The sequence below is a fragment of the Megalobrama amblycephala genome, linkage group LG10, assembly GCF_018812025.1.
Source record: "Megalobrama amblycephala isolate DHTTF-2021 linkage group LG10, ASM1881202v1, whole genome shotgun sequence".
NCBI lineage: Eukaryota > Metazoa > Chordata > Actinopteri > Cypriniformes > Xenocyprididae > Megalobrama > Megalobrama amblycephala.
This window is the reverse complement of record NC_063053.1, coordinates 2099361-2116947: the sequence shown is the minus strand read 5'-3', so window position 1 is coordinate 2116947 and position 17587 is coordinate 2099361. Positions and strand designations below refer to the sequence as shown.

Below are 17587 nucleotides of genomic sequence, written 5' to 3'. Positions count from 1 at the left end.
ATGCAATGCTGCAATTTCGAGTGGCACAAGTATTGGCAACTTTAACACAAATAACTTAATAAAGCATTTGAAGACGCGTCACCCCGCGCAACACGATGGTTACATAAAGGCTAATGCTGCGTTCACACCAGACGCGAATGAAGCGATAAGCGCGAGTGATTTACATGTTAAGTCAATGCAAAGACGTGAATTGACTCCCTGCGGCGCGATTTGCGTGAATGACGCGGTGCGAATTGAGCGATTCGGGCGTTTGACGCGCTTAAGATGGAGAAGGATGAGGCGTGCCAGCTTCATTCAAACAAAGAGAAAAGCTTTCAAAAGACAATAAAGATAACCGACAAAATTGTCGGGTTTATTGTTCTGGATGACCAGCTGCTGTCAGTCGTCGAAAACGTGAGATTTTTATTTAACAAAATTGTTTCTGGACTTCAAGTTTTAAAGAGATTATTTTCTTATATAGCCTAATTATATTCCTAGATTTATTTGTTGCACTGTTTTTATAGTTATATTGTAAAACTAATATACCTTTTTCAGTTTACAGTGTTAGATTTGTGGCTGCATTTGAAGTTCTTTTTCACTTAAAATAAATAAATAATACTATAACTGACAAATGTAGCCTATGTCAGATAATAAAAATACTCTAGTTCGCTGTATGTTTTTGTTCTTGTTTTATTAAGGGATAAGTCTGAAGCACACCATAAATAATTCTATCAATTCATACAGGGCTAGTAGTATATATATATACAGATACACACCCAGGTATTGGATCGGTACTCGGTATCGGCCGATACCCTGAGCTCAGGTATCGGAATCGGTATCGGGAATTGAAAAGGGGTATCGGAACATCTCTACTTCTTTTAAAGAGGAACATCTGAAGAACAAATAATGTTCTATAACTAGAAATGTATCTCATGTTTTTCTATCAACTCAATTGCATAGAACATACCTGTGCAAAGTGAACCACATTTGGTTTTCGATCACTGAAAATGGGTAAAATTCAATAATTTTTAACATGGAGCTGCTTTGAGATCCCCATATCTATGGAACTGAACTATACAGGGTCTTCAAAATGAAGATTTCAAAAGGAAAGTTTATTAAGAATGAGAATCTAGAAGGATATTAAGATATCTTGAATACTTTTAGAGTTACAGGGATGCATTTATGGCACTCAGAAGGGTATGTTCTATGCAATAGAGTTGATAGAAAAACACAAGATACATTTCTAGTTTTAACATTATTTGTTCTTCAGATATTCCTCTTTAAAAGCAAAAAAATATCAGCTGTTTGCAAAGTGATCCACATTTGGTTTTTGACCACTGAAAATGTGTACAATTGACCAATTTACTCATTAAGATCTCCATTTCTCTGGCATTGAACCATCGAGGGCCTTTAAAATGAAGATACTAAAAGAAAAGTTTGTTAAGAACCAGAATCTAAAAGGATATTAAGCTATCTTTAATACTTCTTGAGTTACAGACATGCAAACTTGAGGCAAAAACACAAGAAGTGCCACTTTTTAGACTTAAAACAGCATAATTATTGACTGGTTGATTGTGACATTTAAGTAAGAACAATTCCTTATGAATCCCATCCCTAAAACTCAGCTCAAACAGCCTGTTTTCTTGCACTGTCGCACAGATAATAAAAACTGTCATCTGCCAATCCGGTAGTTCTTGTTTTTGCGCTGGTGTGTGTGTAATCTAGTCTTGTCCGAGGGTAACATTGCTGTCCTATTGCTATCTCAATTAAACAAACCCCATGTATTGAGCAAGGAGTGACCTACACAAAGGGCCATTGTTACCAGTGACACAAGGCACGTCCAGATCCTCACTTTCTCCCTCGCAATCAGGCCAACGGTCACATTAGCATCGCTTTCAATGGGAGAACAGCCACTAATGGCAGCATGTATCAAATCCCCTGTGCGGAGCCGCGACAGACGCGGAGATCGAAGGGGGAGGGAAACGCGCGACGAGGGCCCGCCACGTGGGATTCTTCGCAAACAACGCCGTTTGCAACCAACTGACGGATGCAGGACGACGAAAGCATCTCTCATCCCAGATAAACAGTCTTAGGAAATTAATGAGCCATGGATGACTCGTCCTAAACCTGCTGGTTAATCCATCAAATGCACTTGTGCTTCCTTCAAGTCATGTCGGAATTATCGCATTTATGAGACGAGCTCACTGAGTGCCACCACAATGTCATAATTATCAGCGGAAAAACTCATTAAGCCCAGACTTTGAGTAAAGGGCGTCAATTAAGGAAAATTATTAATTATAATAAATTATAACTGTGAATATTTACAGGGCCCTATGATATCTGTTTTAATTTTGCTGGATTCCATTTTTTTTTTACTTTTAGTAATCAAAAAGCATGTCTTAGCGATGCTAATGTGAGCATGTCTAACCTAATTAATTGAAATCATTAAACTTATACAATTCAACATCAATTTATTAAAATTTTAACAAAAAATAAATTTTTAGGGCCCTATTAAATACTATGTCTTTATGCTTTATTTTTTACCAAATTCTGTGTTTTCTGTTTTAAGCTTTCTGGACTCCATTTTAATTGTTTAATTAAAATGTAATCATCAAAAAGCATGTCTAATTAATTGAATTCACAAAAACACATTTTTAGGGCCCTTTTTTTCCAGAAATTCTGTTGTGCATTTTCATTTTTCTTGCAATCAAATTAAGAAAACATAAAACATTAATTTATATTTTAATTATGTGAAATTAAACAATTTTTGTCAAAGTGCAGCACAACAGAGCTTTAATGTTAAAATTAAAACATGGAAAAATGATTCCTTAAAAAATAGCTACATTCTACTGTACAATAGTAATATATTTGTCACAATTTCTTCAAGTTGAACCGAACTTTTATTTTGACGGGTTGCCGTGAAGACCTTGTGTGTTTATGATATGACGATAGTTTTTCACAAATGAAACGGTAAAATGCTCACAAAGTGACTCTCAGAGTCTTTTTGCGGCTTAATATTCACAGACACTAGTCTATATCGCGATTTGATTTAAATGCTGACCTACTTTTTATTTATCAAACAATTTGACGAATTCCGTGACATTCTATGTTATACAGTAAATTCTTTTTTTATGACTGGATTCCGCGATTCCGTCCGCGTTTTATGTATTTTCTTGCCTGAAAAGACTTCTTGTTCCATCCATGGACATAGGTTTGTGTGACCAAACTATCATTTTTGGGGATGCACAAAAAAAATAAAAAAAAATAAAATACTTGCACTGTAAATGTATGTTATTAAAAATATGCTAAATAATTAACAAAATTAATATTCACGTAGAAAAGCAATAAAAAATTATTGTAGCCAGAATGCAACAATGCATTGCGTGAATGACTTTTAACAAAACTCAACTGTAAAATGGATTGCTGTGGATTATGGACTATACACTAAAAAATAACCCAAGTTGGGTTAATTACAGACAAACCCAGCAATTGGGTTAAATTTTTGCCCAAATTGCTGGGTAGTTTTATTTAACTGAACTATTGTTTAAAAATTACAGTATTTCTTGCTCAAAATGAACCAAAATAGCATGGAAATTAACATTTATTAATATGTTTTTAACATTTAATAAATAATAATTAAATTATAAACATTTATTAAATTGCATATTAATAAATGTTCACCTTTTGATTATTATTGTTGCCTCTAGTAATTATGTGTCTGATTTTTAATTTCCAACCTATTTTAGGTTCATTTTAAACCAAACATATAGTCATTTTTTAACAACAGTTGAGTTAAACAAAACCGAGTTGCGCAAACATTTAACCCAACCACTGGGTCATAATCAGCCAATCAATGCATTTGTCCATATTTAACCCAACTTAGGTTGTTTTTAGCATTTTTTTTAGAGTGTATGTTCAATGATATGGAGATAAAACAATTTATACTGACTTTAAAGAAAGTTTTGTCTATTCAATGTTTTACTCATTTGGGAACTTTTTAGCTAATAATATTGATATGCAATTAATCTGAATAAATAATTGGCATATTATGAAATTCAGTTATCGATTGACAGCCCTGTGAAATATATAATACGCATGAAGTGTCAACAACATCATTTGCTGTTGCACTACTGTTAAAACGCTTCCTGTCTTTGTCAGGAAGTGAAAACAGAGAGAAAGAAATATGGAACTGCCCCAAGTACCCAATGCATTCTGGCAAAAATCACATCATAATTAATATTTCCAAACTTCTAAATAAGAAACTGCCTTTCTGATGGAGCTCAAGGAAGGTCTGCTCAAGAGGAAAGCACTATTTTTACATTTGCAACCCAGTTTTGGAGCATCCACCTATATTGGATTAGTGCGCATGAGTAACCAAGACAACTGCGGCCTTTGGAGATCTTGGGGTATGTCCCTCCTCCTGATCGGGTGGAAAGAAGAAAACAGATAATAGGGAGGCGGAGGACGAGGAGGGAGGCAACGTCTATCTGATGAGTGACGTGCAGCTGCAGTTGTTACAGACAGTCACCTGCAAACAAAGGCCAGATACTATCAACAGACGAGCGTCAACACGGGCCGTGACTGATTCCAGAAACTGGGCGGATGAGGTGTGACTAGTGATGGTAATTATACATGGAATTCAATGATTTAATGAATCTTTTAATGCTTTTGATGAAGTAAATAATGGAAAACACTCCCAGAAAATTCAGGGTCGTGCACAGGTCTCAAGGTGAAGGACATCTGCTCAATAAACCCACATCAACAATTCAATGTCCATCACTTCTGATGTTGTCAAGTGAGCCACAGCAAAGCTTTCCTGCATCGCTGACTAAACATGCAACCAACATATTCTAGTTTTCAATCATCTTCCGGCTAATTCGTCATTGTTTCAGAGTTAGTTCTCAACATGCATGACATAATTCGCCTGTGGTGAAACATGTCGGACCCAGAGTTTCCCTTGAGTGTTTAGTTCCACGTCTAAGACAGGACATCCCACAATGTCTGCAACACCCATCCGGAGAAATATCCATTCAGCCAATTCACATCCTCATCAGTGAACACTTCCGTTCTCTACAGGCATTCCGGGACGCTTCCAAAGCATTTCAAAAGTGTTTTGCCTCAGTGATGTAGGCGACTGAAAGAAATGAAAGGAGTACTAACTTGAGTGGTCCATTAAAACACACCAGTGAGGGGGTTTATTCACCATTCCCTTGAGTAAGAGGCTCTCAATGGGACAGTAACTTGACATGACGTGAAAAAAAATTCCCAGAATTTATAGATCAGCCCGAGGGCGGACTTCTATCACCAGGTTATCTTATCTCAAAATTTCTGCAGAGGTATTTACAATCAAAACAATCGTAATAGAAGAATGTATTGAATCTATAGAATTACTTCCAAGAAATGAACATGAAACTGTGTTTACTTCTATAAAATGACGTTTTGAGTGAATGGGGGGGGGGATTATGCATCTTAAAGGGATAGTTCACCCAAAAATGAAAATTATCCCATGATTTACTCACTCTCAAGCCATCCAAGGTGTATATGACTATCTTCTTTCAGAGATATATTTAAGAAAAATTCAGGTTCTTCCAAGCTTTATAATGGGAGTGAATGGGGGGCGAGATTTTGAAGCCCAAAAAATGTATCCATCAATCATAAATATAATCCATACGACTTGTCTGGCAGAAGCTAGTTATTATAGTTAACAAAGTTTTAAATATGGATATTTTTCTTACAAAAACCCATCGCTTCTCTTCAGAAGGTCTTTATTAACCCCCTGGAGTCGTATGGATTATATTTATGATGGATGGATGCATCTTTTTGGGCTTCAAAATCTCGCCACTACCATTATAAAGCTTGGAAGAGCCAGAATATTTTTAAATATATCTCCGATTGTGTTCGTCTGAAAGAAGATAGTCACCTAGGATGGCTTGAGGGTGAGTAAATCATGAGATCATTTTGATTTCATGGGTAAACAATCCCTTTAAATTTATGCATAAAGAATTGATCGGATGGTGTCTAATCTCTATGACAGGTGGTTGGAGGGGAGGGGGTCAAAAAATTAGAGGGCTTGGTAATGTCAGCGGAAAAGGAAAGCCGTTTCAGAGGCAGCGCAAATTATTATATTTTAACAAAAGATCATGAAGACAAATTTTTTTTATAATGTGCACTTAGACTCTAAAAAATGCTGAGTTTAAAACAACCCAAGTTGGGTTAAAAATGGACAAACCCAGTGATTGGGTTAAATGTTTGCCAAACCTGCTGGGTAGTTTAATTTAACCCAACTATTGTTTAAAAATTACTGTATTGATCGCTTAAAATGAACCCAAAATAGGTTGGAAATTAACATTTATGAATATGTTTAATAAATAAACAGTTTAATGAATACATTTTTAATTCCCAACCTATTTTGGGTTCATTTTAAGCAATGAATACAGTCATTTTTAAACAATATTTGAGTTAAATAAAACTACCCAGCAGCTTGAGCGAACACTTAACCCAACAACTGGGTTTGTCCAAATTTAACCCAACTTGGGTTGTTTTTAACCCAGCATTTTTTAGAGTGTATGAATCTTTCACATTGAGACCAAAAATGTGTGTTAAGAAAGTAAAAATGTCCATTTTGGTTTCATGTTGACCGAAAACAACGATTTTTTCAGTATTCTTTGCGATTTTTCCATACAGTTTTGAGCTTAATGTCTCTTATGTCTGACTAAATCTTGATGTTACATTAAAGTGCATTGGTTCCTGGCTTCTTTAAAGCACTGGTAGATAAAACTACACAAATAAAAAGTTTTTTTAGGAACTTAAACAGATTTATATACAACCTTTTAGGGTTCTAACTGAAACGTTTAACTTTCAAAAGACTCATTGCAAATTTACAAACTCCTGGGAGTCCGTTCAACTGGCAGTTAAACAACAGGTTGTATCTTTTATCTTCTTGTCGTCTTTGTGTGCTGTTTATCTTGGGTCTTGCTGTCAACAAACAACATCTGTTGAAATTCAAGAATTGACCAACCCTCCACCCTCTTAATAATCTGACTTTAACTCAATTAATAATCTATTTAACATCTAGTGAGGCACTTCTTAAATAGGGCTGAGCTTTATGATAGTACCGTTCAATGAGCAACCAAAAACATTTCATTTGTGGCAAATCTTACATAATATTTTAGGGTTTCTAACATTTCCAGCCGACAATATTTTGCAATTACTACTGGTGTCAAACATTAACCTCTACACAATACATGTGACCACGGCAGGCATCATAAAAACATCTTCTGATAAGATTAGAAGAGAATTCCCACAGCTGTTGACTTTCTTGTGAAGTGATGCCATGCCAAGATTTAAGCTTCAGCATTTAAGGGATTCAAAATCAAGGCTATGAATTGGAGATGTAATCATTGGCATAATAACTTATTGTGACTTGAGCCTTGGGGAAAAGTAGCAAAGGATATTCAATCAATGAGCAGACTTGATCTGAAAGTGATTATCCTGTGAACAGATTGCATCATGTCAATGAGGTCAAGCTTTCAGTGAATGGAGCTCATATGGACGCCACAGCAGGCAACGGACAGGCTGCGAGAATGGCTGGATGTTTCTACCAAGACCTGAGAGGAACTAAGTTATTTATCGAGTAAAGTTAAGTGTCAAAAACATCCCTGACACAGGTGGTATGGCAAGCATGCATGTCGACAGATTTCTGGCAAGTCAAGTGTAGGTGTTATGACTCATATAACCCATGACAGTGACTTACAATGTTTGTAACACATTTTAGTTTCATTTACATTAAAACAGCAATGATCAAACAATATGTTTTTTTAAATAACCAATGCCAATAGCAATATCTAGAAAGGAGGATGGCCAATGCGGATTCACTTATTTACTCATCTAATTCACAAAACAATATTTGACAACAGAAAAGAACCACTGTTAATCTATCATAATTATCGGCCAATGGTGATAATCACAAAATAGCCAAATAATAGTCTTAATCCATCCATCAGTAATAAAATAACTTGTGTCAATAACGTCAATAACGTCTTTGTGTAAACCAATGAAAACCACAAAACATTTCAATTTATTCCAATTAAAAAGATTTAGATATTGGCAAATATCAAACTTTAATACTTCAGTCATGAATGTGGGTAGTTGACATGCTCCATCCAATACTATTTTTTAACATTTCCCGTAAGTATTAGAGCTGGGTAAAAAAATATCAATTTATCGATTCTCATTTTTACGAATCGATATCGATTTTTAAATCACAAAAATCGTTTAGTCTAGTCTGCAGAATAGCAGAATATGTAGCGCCTCTCATCCAATAAATCGCAATAATCTTTGTGCTTTGTTACTTTTGATATGAAGCAAAGTCTCCGATTTCAAATGACGTCCATCTTATTATGAGATTCAAAAAATAAATACCGTTTTGGCGCTGTTTAATGTGGCGTGACAGATCGCTTTAGCGCCTCAGTTAAAGAGAAGCATGTGATCATCCTCTCCTCCGCTTTAATACCAGTTACAGCGCGAAATAAACGTGCATGAACATCTGAAGGTATGTTAAAATATACAGTACAACTTACTGAAATCCGTATCATGTCTCGTGTAATCGCTCAATCAGTGCTTCAACCTCGGAAAGACGTCAATAAAACAGCTTCAATGTCACGAAACGTCACATTTACCTCAGAAAAACATATTCAGTGACCATAAACTCATTAGTCAGCTAGAAAAGTGAACTCTAGAGAGCAGCATTCTGATAAATATAGCTATGCACCATTTTACATTATAATTTTTTAATGTTTTTCAATATTTAATGCATGTTTGAATAAATCCGTTATGACAGCCACGATTTAAATGTTTATATTTCAAAAAACAAATTGGAGTAGAAATATGATTATTTAATTCTAAACTTTATTTATAATAAAAACATCATTGAGTGTAATTTAAGTGTTTGTATATAAATAAGTTCATTTAATCTTCAATATTATTATAGTAGTGCTGACTCTCATGTGTAGTTTACAGCATTAGTTGAGAGATTTTTTTCCTCTAGAAAATTTGTCATGTACTGAAACTGAAATACTACATCCAAAACAATCAAAATCGAATCGAAAGCATGTGAATAGTAATCGAATCGAATCGTGAAAATTGTGTCAATACCCAGCCCTAGTAAGTATTATACATTTTTGACCTCTATTAATTGAGAGACATGAGGTTTAAATGGTCTGACTGAAGTCACTTAAACTAAAAATAAAATAAAAAAATAAACAAAATGGTGACTGGTTATAGCATCTAAAACATACACTTTCCCTCATAAATTCAAATAAATGTAACGTTATGATGTGAACTAGAAAATATATGATCTTTTAGTATGATTAATAATAAAAAGAAACATGTTAAAAAGTTCATATTCAGGTTATTAATCAAATACCCACATACACAAATGTGAACAGACAATAGAATCCAATCACAATCGAATGGAACGTTGAAACATTTTTGGAATCGATTTGTTCACTCAAAGAGTTTCGCGCGAATTCGCTTTCAGTAAGACAAAAGAGTGACGCTCAAAATAATGTACAATATCGGTATTCCACTCAGAAGTGCGCGAGAACACTTGAGCAAGTGTCCTCGATCACAAAAGAAGTTGTTTGCTGGATTCGAGCACATGGCAGAAGCGAAGGAATGCGCGCGTTTAAATGATTCCGATCGCAAGAATGCCGTGAAATTCGACATCTGAACGACAACAAACAAGAGCACTTGAGAAACAATACAGGAACCGAAGCTCAGCCTGATATCCGCCCATGCTTTTCACGTGAACTTGCATGTAGAATGTTAACTTTCTAAGCCAGTCACACGAATATAAACTCCATCGACACCACAGAAAGCGGCAAACTGGATTTCGTTACTCACATTCAAGCACGCGGACCCGTTTTCCGCTGAAGCGCGTCAGTAGTCGGAGTGTTCTGCCTCAAACTGTTTCCTCCATCCGCGCTGCGCACAGATCACGCCGCACAGCAACGCTACCAAACCCCTTTGCCGTTGCCAAGGCAACAGACCCACTTCAGCCAATCATAACCCCTCCCCTTCGATATCCCCTGGCAACTGCTGCAGCGCGCGCGAGCGCTGGTGGTGAATCTTCTTGGCGCGCGCCATTCCACTCTATTTAATGTGTTTTCACCTTAATGTGAATTCTCTTCATATTCTCTGGTGAATCTCAACGGATATGTTTTCTGGTTTTTCCCCATTTAGTTTGTAGTTAAACCTAAATATTTCCAAACTTGGCACTGAGTTTGATACAAAATTAGGTTCTTTTTGGCATAAATTCGAATCTTTCCATTGCACAAAAGCTTCTTTATAGTGGAAAAGGTTCTTCAGATTATTAAAATATTCTTTACACTAAGAAAAAATGGTTATTTTAAAAACTGACTGAGTGAAGGGTTCTTTGGGGAACTAAAAATAGTGGCATCAATCCACTGATATCGATTATTCAGAGTATCAGGGGTTCTGCCTGTTATACCTTCTTTTAAATTAATGATAATTTCATTATAATTAATGATTATATTTTTAATTATTATATTTTGAAAGAAATTCAAATAAAAACTTTATTCTCTCCATTTCATCAACTTGTTTCAGAGTAACTGATATCAGTTATAAATATAAACACTACTCAATATTAACACACATTAACTAAATTCTGAAGATTAAATTAATATTTCTTAACTCTGAATGTTTTTAATTCATATGTTTACTATTAATATTGAACATCAAACTGATTTCTTAGCATTTTCTTTACAAAAAGCACAAATTCAGTCCTTTTTTACAGCCCTCTTTTGATTGACAGGATATATCAACCCTGACTATCGGCTGTTTTTAAACTATACTGATTATTGGCTGATATATCGGTGCATCTCTAATACATATATTATTGGCTGATATATCGGTGCATCTCTAATATATATATTATTGGCAGATATACTGGTGCATCTCTAATATATATATTATTGGCAGATATACCAGTGCATCTCTAATACATATACTATTGGCCGATATATCGGTGCATCTCTAATACATATATTATTGGCTGATATATCGGTGCATCTCTAATATATATATTATTGGCAGATATACTGGTGCATCTCTAATATATATATTATTGGCCGATATATCGGTGCATCTCTAATATATATATTATTGGCCGATATATCGGTGCATCTCTAATACATATATTATTGGCCGATATATCGGTGCATCTCTAATACATATATTATTGGCCGATATATCGGTGCATCTCTAATACATATATTATTGGCCGATATATCGGTGCATCTCTAATACATATATTATTGGCCGATATATCGGTGCATCTCTAATACATATATTATTGGCCGATATATCGGTGCATCTCTAATACATATATTATTGGCCGATATATCGGTGCATCTCTAATACATATATTATTGGCCGATATATCGGTGCATCTCTAATATATATATTATTGGCCGATATATCGGTGTATCTCTAACATATATATATATTATTGGCCGATATATCGGTGCATCTCTAATACATATATTATTGGCCAATATATCGGTGCATCTCTAATACATATATTATTGGCCGATATATCGGTGCATCTCTAATACATATATTATTGGCCGATATATCGGTGCATCTCTAATATATATATTATTGGCCGATATATCGGTGTATCTCTAACATATATATATATTATTGGCCGATATATCGGTGCATCTCTAATACATATATTATTGGCAGATATATCGGTGCATCTCTAATATATATATTATTGGCCGATATATCGGTGTATCTCTAACATATATATATATTATTGGCCGATATATCGGTGCATCTCTAATACATATATTATTGGCCGATATATCGGTGCATCTCTAATACATATATTATTGGCCGATATATCGGTGCATCTCTAATATATATATTATTGGCCGATATATCGGTGTATCTCTAACATATATATATATTATTGGCCGATATATCGGTGCATCTCTAATACATATATTATTGGCCAATATATCGGTGCATCTCTAATATATATATTATTGGCCGATATATCGGTGCATCTCTAATACGTATATTATTGGCCGATATATCGGTGCATCTCTAATACATATATTATTGGCCGATATATCGGTGCATCTCTAATACATATATTATTGGCCGATATATCGGTGCATCTCTAATATATATATTATTGGCCGATATATCGGTGCATCTCTAATATATATATTATTGGCCGATATATCGGTGCATCTCTAACATATATATATATTATTGGCCGATATATCGGTGCATCTCTAACATATATATATATATTATTGGCCGATATATCGGTGCATCTCTAATACATATATTATTGGCCGATATATCGGTGCATCTCTAATATATATATTATTGGCCGATATATCGGTGCATCTCTAATATATATATTATTGGTCGATATATCGGTGTATCTCTAACATATATATATATTATTGGCCGATATATCGGTGCATCTCTAATACATATATTATTGGCCGATATATCGGTGCATCTCTAATACATATATTATTGGCCAATATATCGGTGCATCTCTAATATATATATTATTGGCCGATATATCGGTGTATCTCTAACATATATATATATTATTGGCCGATATATCGGTGCATCTCTAATACATATATTATTGGCCAATATATCGGTGCATCTCTAATATATATATTATTGGCCGATATATCGGTGCATCTCTAATACGTATATTATTGGCCGATATATCGGTGCATCTCTAATACATATATTATTGGCCGATATATCGGTGCATCTCTAATACATATATTATTGGCTGATATATCGGTGCATCTCTAATATATATATTATTGGCCGATATATCGGTGTATCTCTAACATATATATATATTATTGGCCGATATATCGGTGCATCTCTAATACATATATTATTGGCCAATATATCGGTGCATCTCTAATATATATATTATTGGCCGATATATCGGTGCATCTCTAATACATATATTATTGGCCGATATATCGGTGCATCTCTAATACATATATTATTGGCCGATATATCGGTGCATCTCTAATATATATATTATTGGCCGATATATCGGTGTATCTCTAACATATATATATATATTATTGGCCGATATATCGGTGCATCTCTAATACATATATTATTAGCCGATATATCGGTGCATCTCTAATACATATATTATTGGCCGATACATCAGAGCATCTCTAATGCTGCGTCCCAATTCACCTACTTATACTACGTCCTAAAAGTATGTACTGTTTTTGTAAAGAAAAAGTACATACTTTTGAATGTGTAGCAGAAGAGTATGCAAGCTTTGGGACATACTACCTCGTCACAATTGCATTTGCATTTGCACAATTGCACCTTGTCACAATTGACGTTCTGTCGCTTAGTTACGCAACCTGTAACTGTTTAAACTACCCTGTCAATCATCTTGTCACAGTTAAAATCCTCCACATTCAATTAAATTTAATTTCCTACAATTTCGGAGAGAAATGTAGTCGCACGTTGATCTGCCAGTCATGGGTCTTTCATGCAATAACTCTCCTCATCTTTGCATAATGATGCATTTAAAAGTTAATGACCAAACGCATCATTATAAAAGTTCACAATGCTGTTGCAGATGAAATATAATGTGGATAACATTTAATAAATATCTTTTTGTCAGGTTAGATACTGATTATTAATCATTCAAGCCCCTTTATCTTAACCACTCTGCTTAACCGTCGGTCTCGCACATCCGCCATGTTTGTAGTTTTTTAACACTTTTTACTTGTATTAGTAGTTCTAATCAAATCCTTGTCCACAGCGCAATGTGTTATGGGCAATATTAGCGCACATTAGCACATTAGAAGTGTGCACGGATCTGCACTTCGAATTCTAACCGGAAAAAGTAGACCATCCGGGTATCTTTGGAATACTCATTTCAACATACTACGATTTGGGACATACTAATTCTTTTTCAAATACTATTTAGGATGGATAGTATGCGAATTGGGCACAGCATAATATATTTATTATTGGCCGATATATCAGTGCACCTCTTGAAAACACACTTTTAGAACCTATACCTTATTTTTAAGCGAGCATTTAAAAACACAGGGGTAATTTCTATCCTGTGTTAAAGTAATCCTACATTATCTTCTTTCATGTTTTAAACTGGGTTATGGTTAAATAATTAACCCAACATTTTCATTTTCCTCTCAGATGGTGAAACTAAACACAGCATGTGAATATTTTATGATGCAAACAATGTTAAAGTCGGCATGAAACGGAAGTTGCGATTGTCATTTATATTGAGTGAACAGCTTCGCAAACAAGAACAAATGTAGGGCGGGGCTTGATTTTGTCTGTGGGGAATTGATTGGATGGTTGTGGTTTGTTATAGGTGGATCTCATGTGAGTGACAGGCTGCCCCGCCCTCGTCATCAGAGAAGAGATGTCACTGCAAGAGCGAGTTATAAAGTCAGAATTGCGAGTTTATGATAGGCCACCTTCATCCATTGCTCCGTGGTCCAGTTCTGATGCTCACGTCTCCACTGTTAGCTCTTTCGGCGGTGGACAGGGGTCAGCATGGGTATCCTGAAAAAAACTGTGATGCACTGTGTATTCTGACACCTTTCTATCAGAAGCAGTTTATTATTGTTTTGTTTTTTTCTGTTCTTAAACAACTAAATAACATTTATTTAGCGTCACAATTCTCTGTCCGGAGGGTGCACACCCTCTTTTAAAATTACAAGTGTGAAACATTTTACTCATGCTTAGCCCCGGGTTTAATAAGGCAATAACCCAGAAGCACTGTGTAAAATACCTAGTGTGAAAGGTTAAAAGCACTGTTAATGCCTAAAGTGCTCGTTTAATCAACAGCAAATGACTTTATAAAACAGGCAATGTTTTCTAGGGTAAACTGGGAAAATTATTGCATCAACCAGTACATGAGGATTAAGTAATCTAGGCTGGAGGAGACAGTAACAACTTCATGACCTCGTTGCTTGTGTGCATCTGCTCCATCTCACCAAAGTGCTGTTCTCACACACGGTTGCAAAGGCAGTCGCACAAGACTTCTCACTCGGCGAGCGCGCACCTTACCCTAACAACGCCTGAAATGGAAGCAAGACGGCTGGATTTCCTCTATTTGTGCTACAGGCAAAGAAAACCACTGTATTGTTGATTGGATGATTGATGATAAGGAGGTTTCAAGCACCACTAGCCTAGTACTTACGTGCTGTGAAACCCATAGTTTAGTGATAATGCTAGGGGATTTATACCAAGAGGAATTCAGGTCATTGTAACAGTCTGTCTTTATGAAATACGACACTTATCTGGTCGTTTAACTGGACGAGCAGGATTTCTTCAGTCTTTTGCAATGGAAAAGAACCCTTTCTGTTGTTGCCGTCAATGTTAGCCGCTGGTATCCTGAACCGCAGGGATATCAAACACGCCGTCTACAATGTTTTATTATTTGCATTACTGTTAATCGACTAAACACAAGGAGACTGAATCCATTTTATCTCAGTCTCACGTGACAGGACTGCACATGTGGTTCAGTATTTGTGTCTAGACAATGTCAACAACACATTGTCACTTGTAAATTAAATGCGCCATTTGTGGTGAACTGAAAGAGATGAAATTCAACCATTCATTCTTTGATGTGTTGCAGATGAGTTATTGCTTCACTTACTTGCTAAAAAATAAAAGTCCTTTCAGTGACCATGGTTTTATAGGACACGTTCCTGGACATCCTCGTTGGTCCTGGAGCACTATTACAGCATATTATCAGCCAATCAGATTGTAGTGTTTGGTTTAGGCTTAGAGTTCAAATTTTGTCTTTGACATATTTTGTTCCCTATATATATATATATATATATATATGCCTATTAGTGCTGTCAAATCAATTAATTATGATTAATTGCATCTAACATAAAAGTTTATGTTTATATAATATATGTGTGTACATATATATATATATATATATATATAAATTCTATAAACAAACTTTTATGTTGAATGATTTATATATATACAGTATATATATATATATTAAATTCTATTGTGTTATTTAAATAGTTAAGTAGTTTTGTTTTAATTTTAGTTTTAGTATTTTTGTTTTTTTTAATATTGTAATGTAATTTATTTTTTACATTTATGGTTTTTATAATTAATTTATTTATAAAAGTGTAATTTATATTATTATTTATTATTATTTTTTATTTTTTATTATTATTATATATATATTATAATTTATTATTATTTATTTATATTCATTTAGATAATGTTTTATTCATTTTTATTTTTATTTATTTTATTACATCAAGTTAAACTAAATGGAAATGAAAAATGTTGCCTTGGCGACTAGCTGAAATAAAATAAGGTTTTTTTATATTTTATTTCAAATAATGCAAATGGTTTTTAATGGTTTTAGCATCAGTTAACTTTACGACTTCACACCTTTTTTCAATGCAATTCAGTTTGACTGATGAATTATTCCATATTTGCTTTAAAAAATGGTGTTGATCCAGGAACGCACCCTACTAAGCAAAATCAAGGTCACAGAGAAGGAATATTAGCTTTATATCGAGTGTCAGAGGACGTTGAGAACATGGCATCCATTCACCTACGTCATGTCCTTTCAGTCCTTACTGTAGCATCGTGTTCCTGAGCAGAGCTATTCATAGAGCTAAGAGGCACTTTGTGAGATGCCCCGTTCTCCCACAAGCCCTCCCATAATTCCCAGAGATAATGAAGTTGCAGTACCAGCGGTCAGGAGACAAGATATAACAATCAACTCGCCAATGTAGCTGATTGGAGATCAGCCTTTAAAAAGACTTGTACTCAGTGCTGGTCCGTTCTAATCAGATTGAGGAACTATATAAAAGACTTGAAGGAGACCGGCTCTGAGCAATTGAGTTATGAAATGTTTTGGCCTGATTCTCCTAAGGAAGCTTTTGAGCAATCATGTAAATAAATTGGAACGGATTCTTACTTGAGAATAAGAATAAGTGTTTCTTTGTGTTGCTTCTGAGGACAGAGATTGTGTTGAGGAGCCACCTGTTTGCCACTGGGGTTGGTGTTTGACCACCATTTGCCATGCAGGATATGGTCCACAACTGGACATGGTCCTCGAATAACATTTCTATCAAACATCCTCAATGGTTTCACTACTATAACCTAAGCATTTATAATCAGAAGCAAATAATTGGTTGATAAAAATGTTGTTTAAGCTCTTAGACTAACCCTAAAATCTGATTGGTCGATTGGAATGTTGCTCCATGACCAACAAGCATGTTGATCCAAGAACATGTCCTTTAATTCAGAAATACACCAAATTATTTGAGTAAAATAGGTTGTGTGTTGACTTAGGGTGAGTTTACATAACAATGATGTACTAAAAATGGAAACGTTTTTCCAATTGCATTTTGCACGAACAGACGGCAAAGTTGTCAAAACTATCCCGTTCACACAAAATTATTAAAAACACTGTATTATTCATGCCAGGCCAGTAGATGGCGATGTCACTTTGTAAAGAAACACTACGGGCCTATAGACT

General features: G+C 35.0%; 1 protein-coding gene across 3 annotated transcripts in view; it reads right to left on the bottom strand.

The window, feature by feature from the left end:
- foxn2a (forkhead box N2a) overlaps positions 1–17587 on the bottom strand; it is a 73492-nt gene that overhangs the window by 30914 nt on the left and 24991 nt on the right. For 2 of the 3 annotated variants that reach the window (XM_048203917.1, XM_048203918.1), the window contains exon 1: positions 9883–10056. The exons of the other annotated variant lie outside the window; for it this stretch is intronic. The gene's annotated coding sequence lies outside the window, so the exon portion shown is untranslated. Of the gene's footprint in view, positions 1–9882; positions 10057–17587 lie in introns of those variants that run through there. 3 annotated transcript variants of the gene reach the window in all.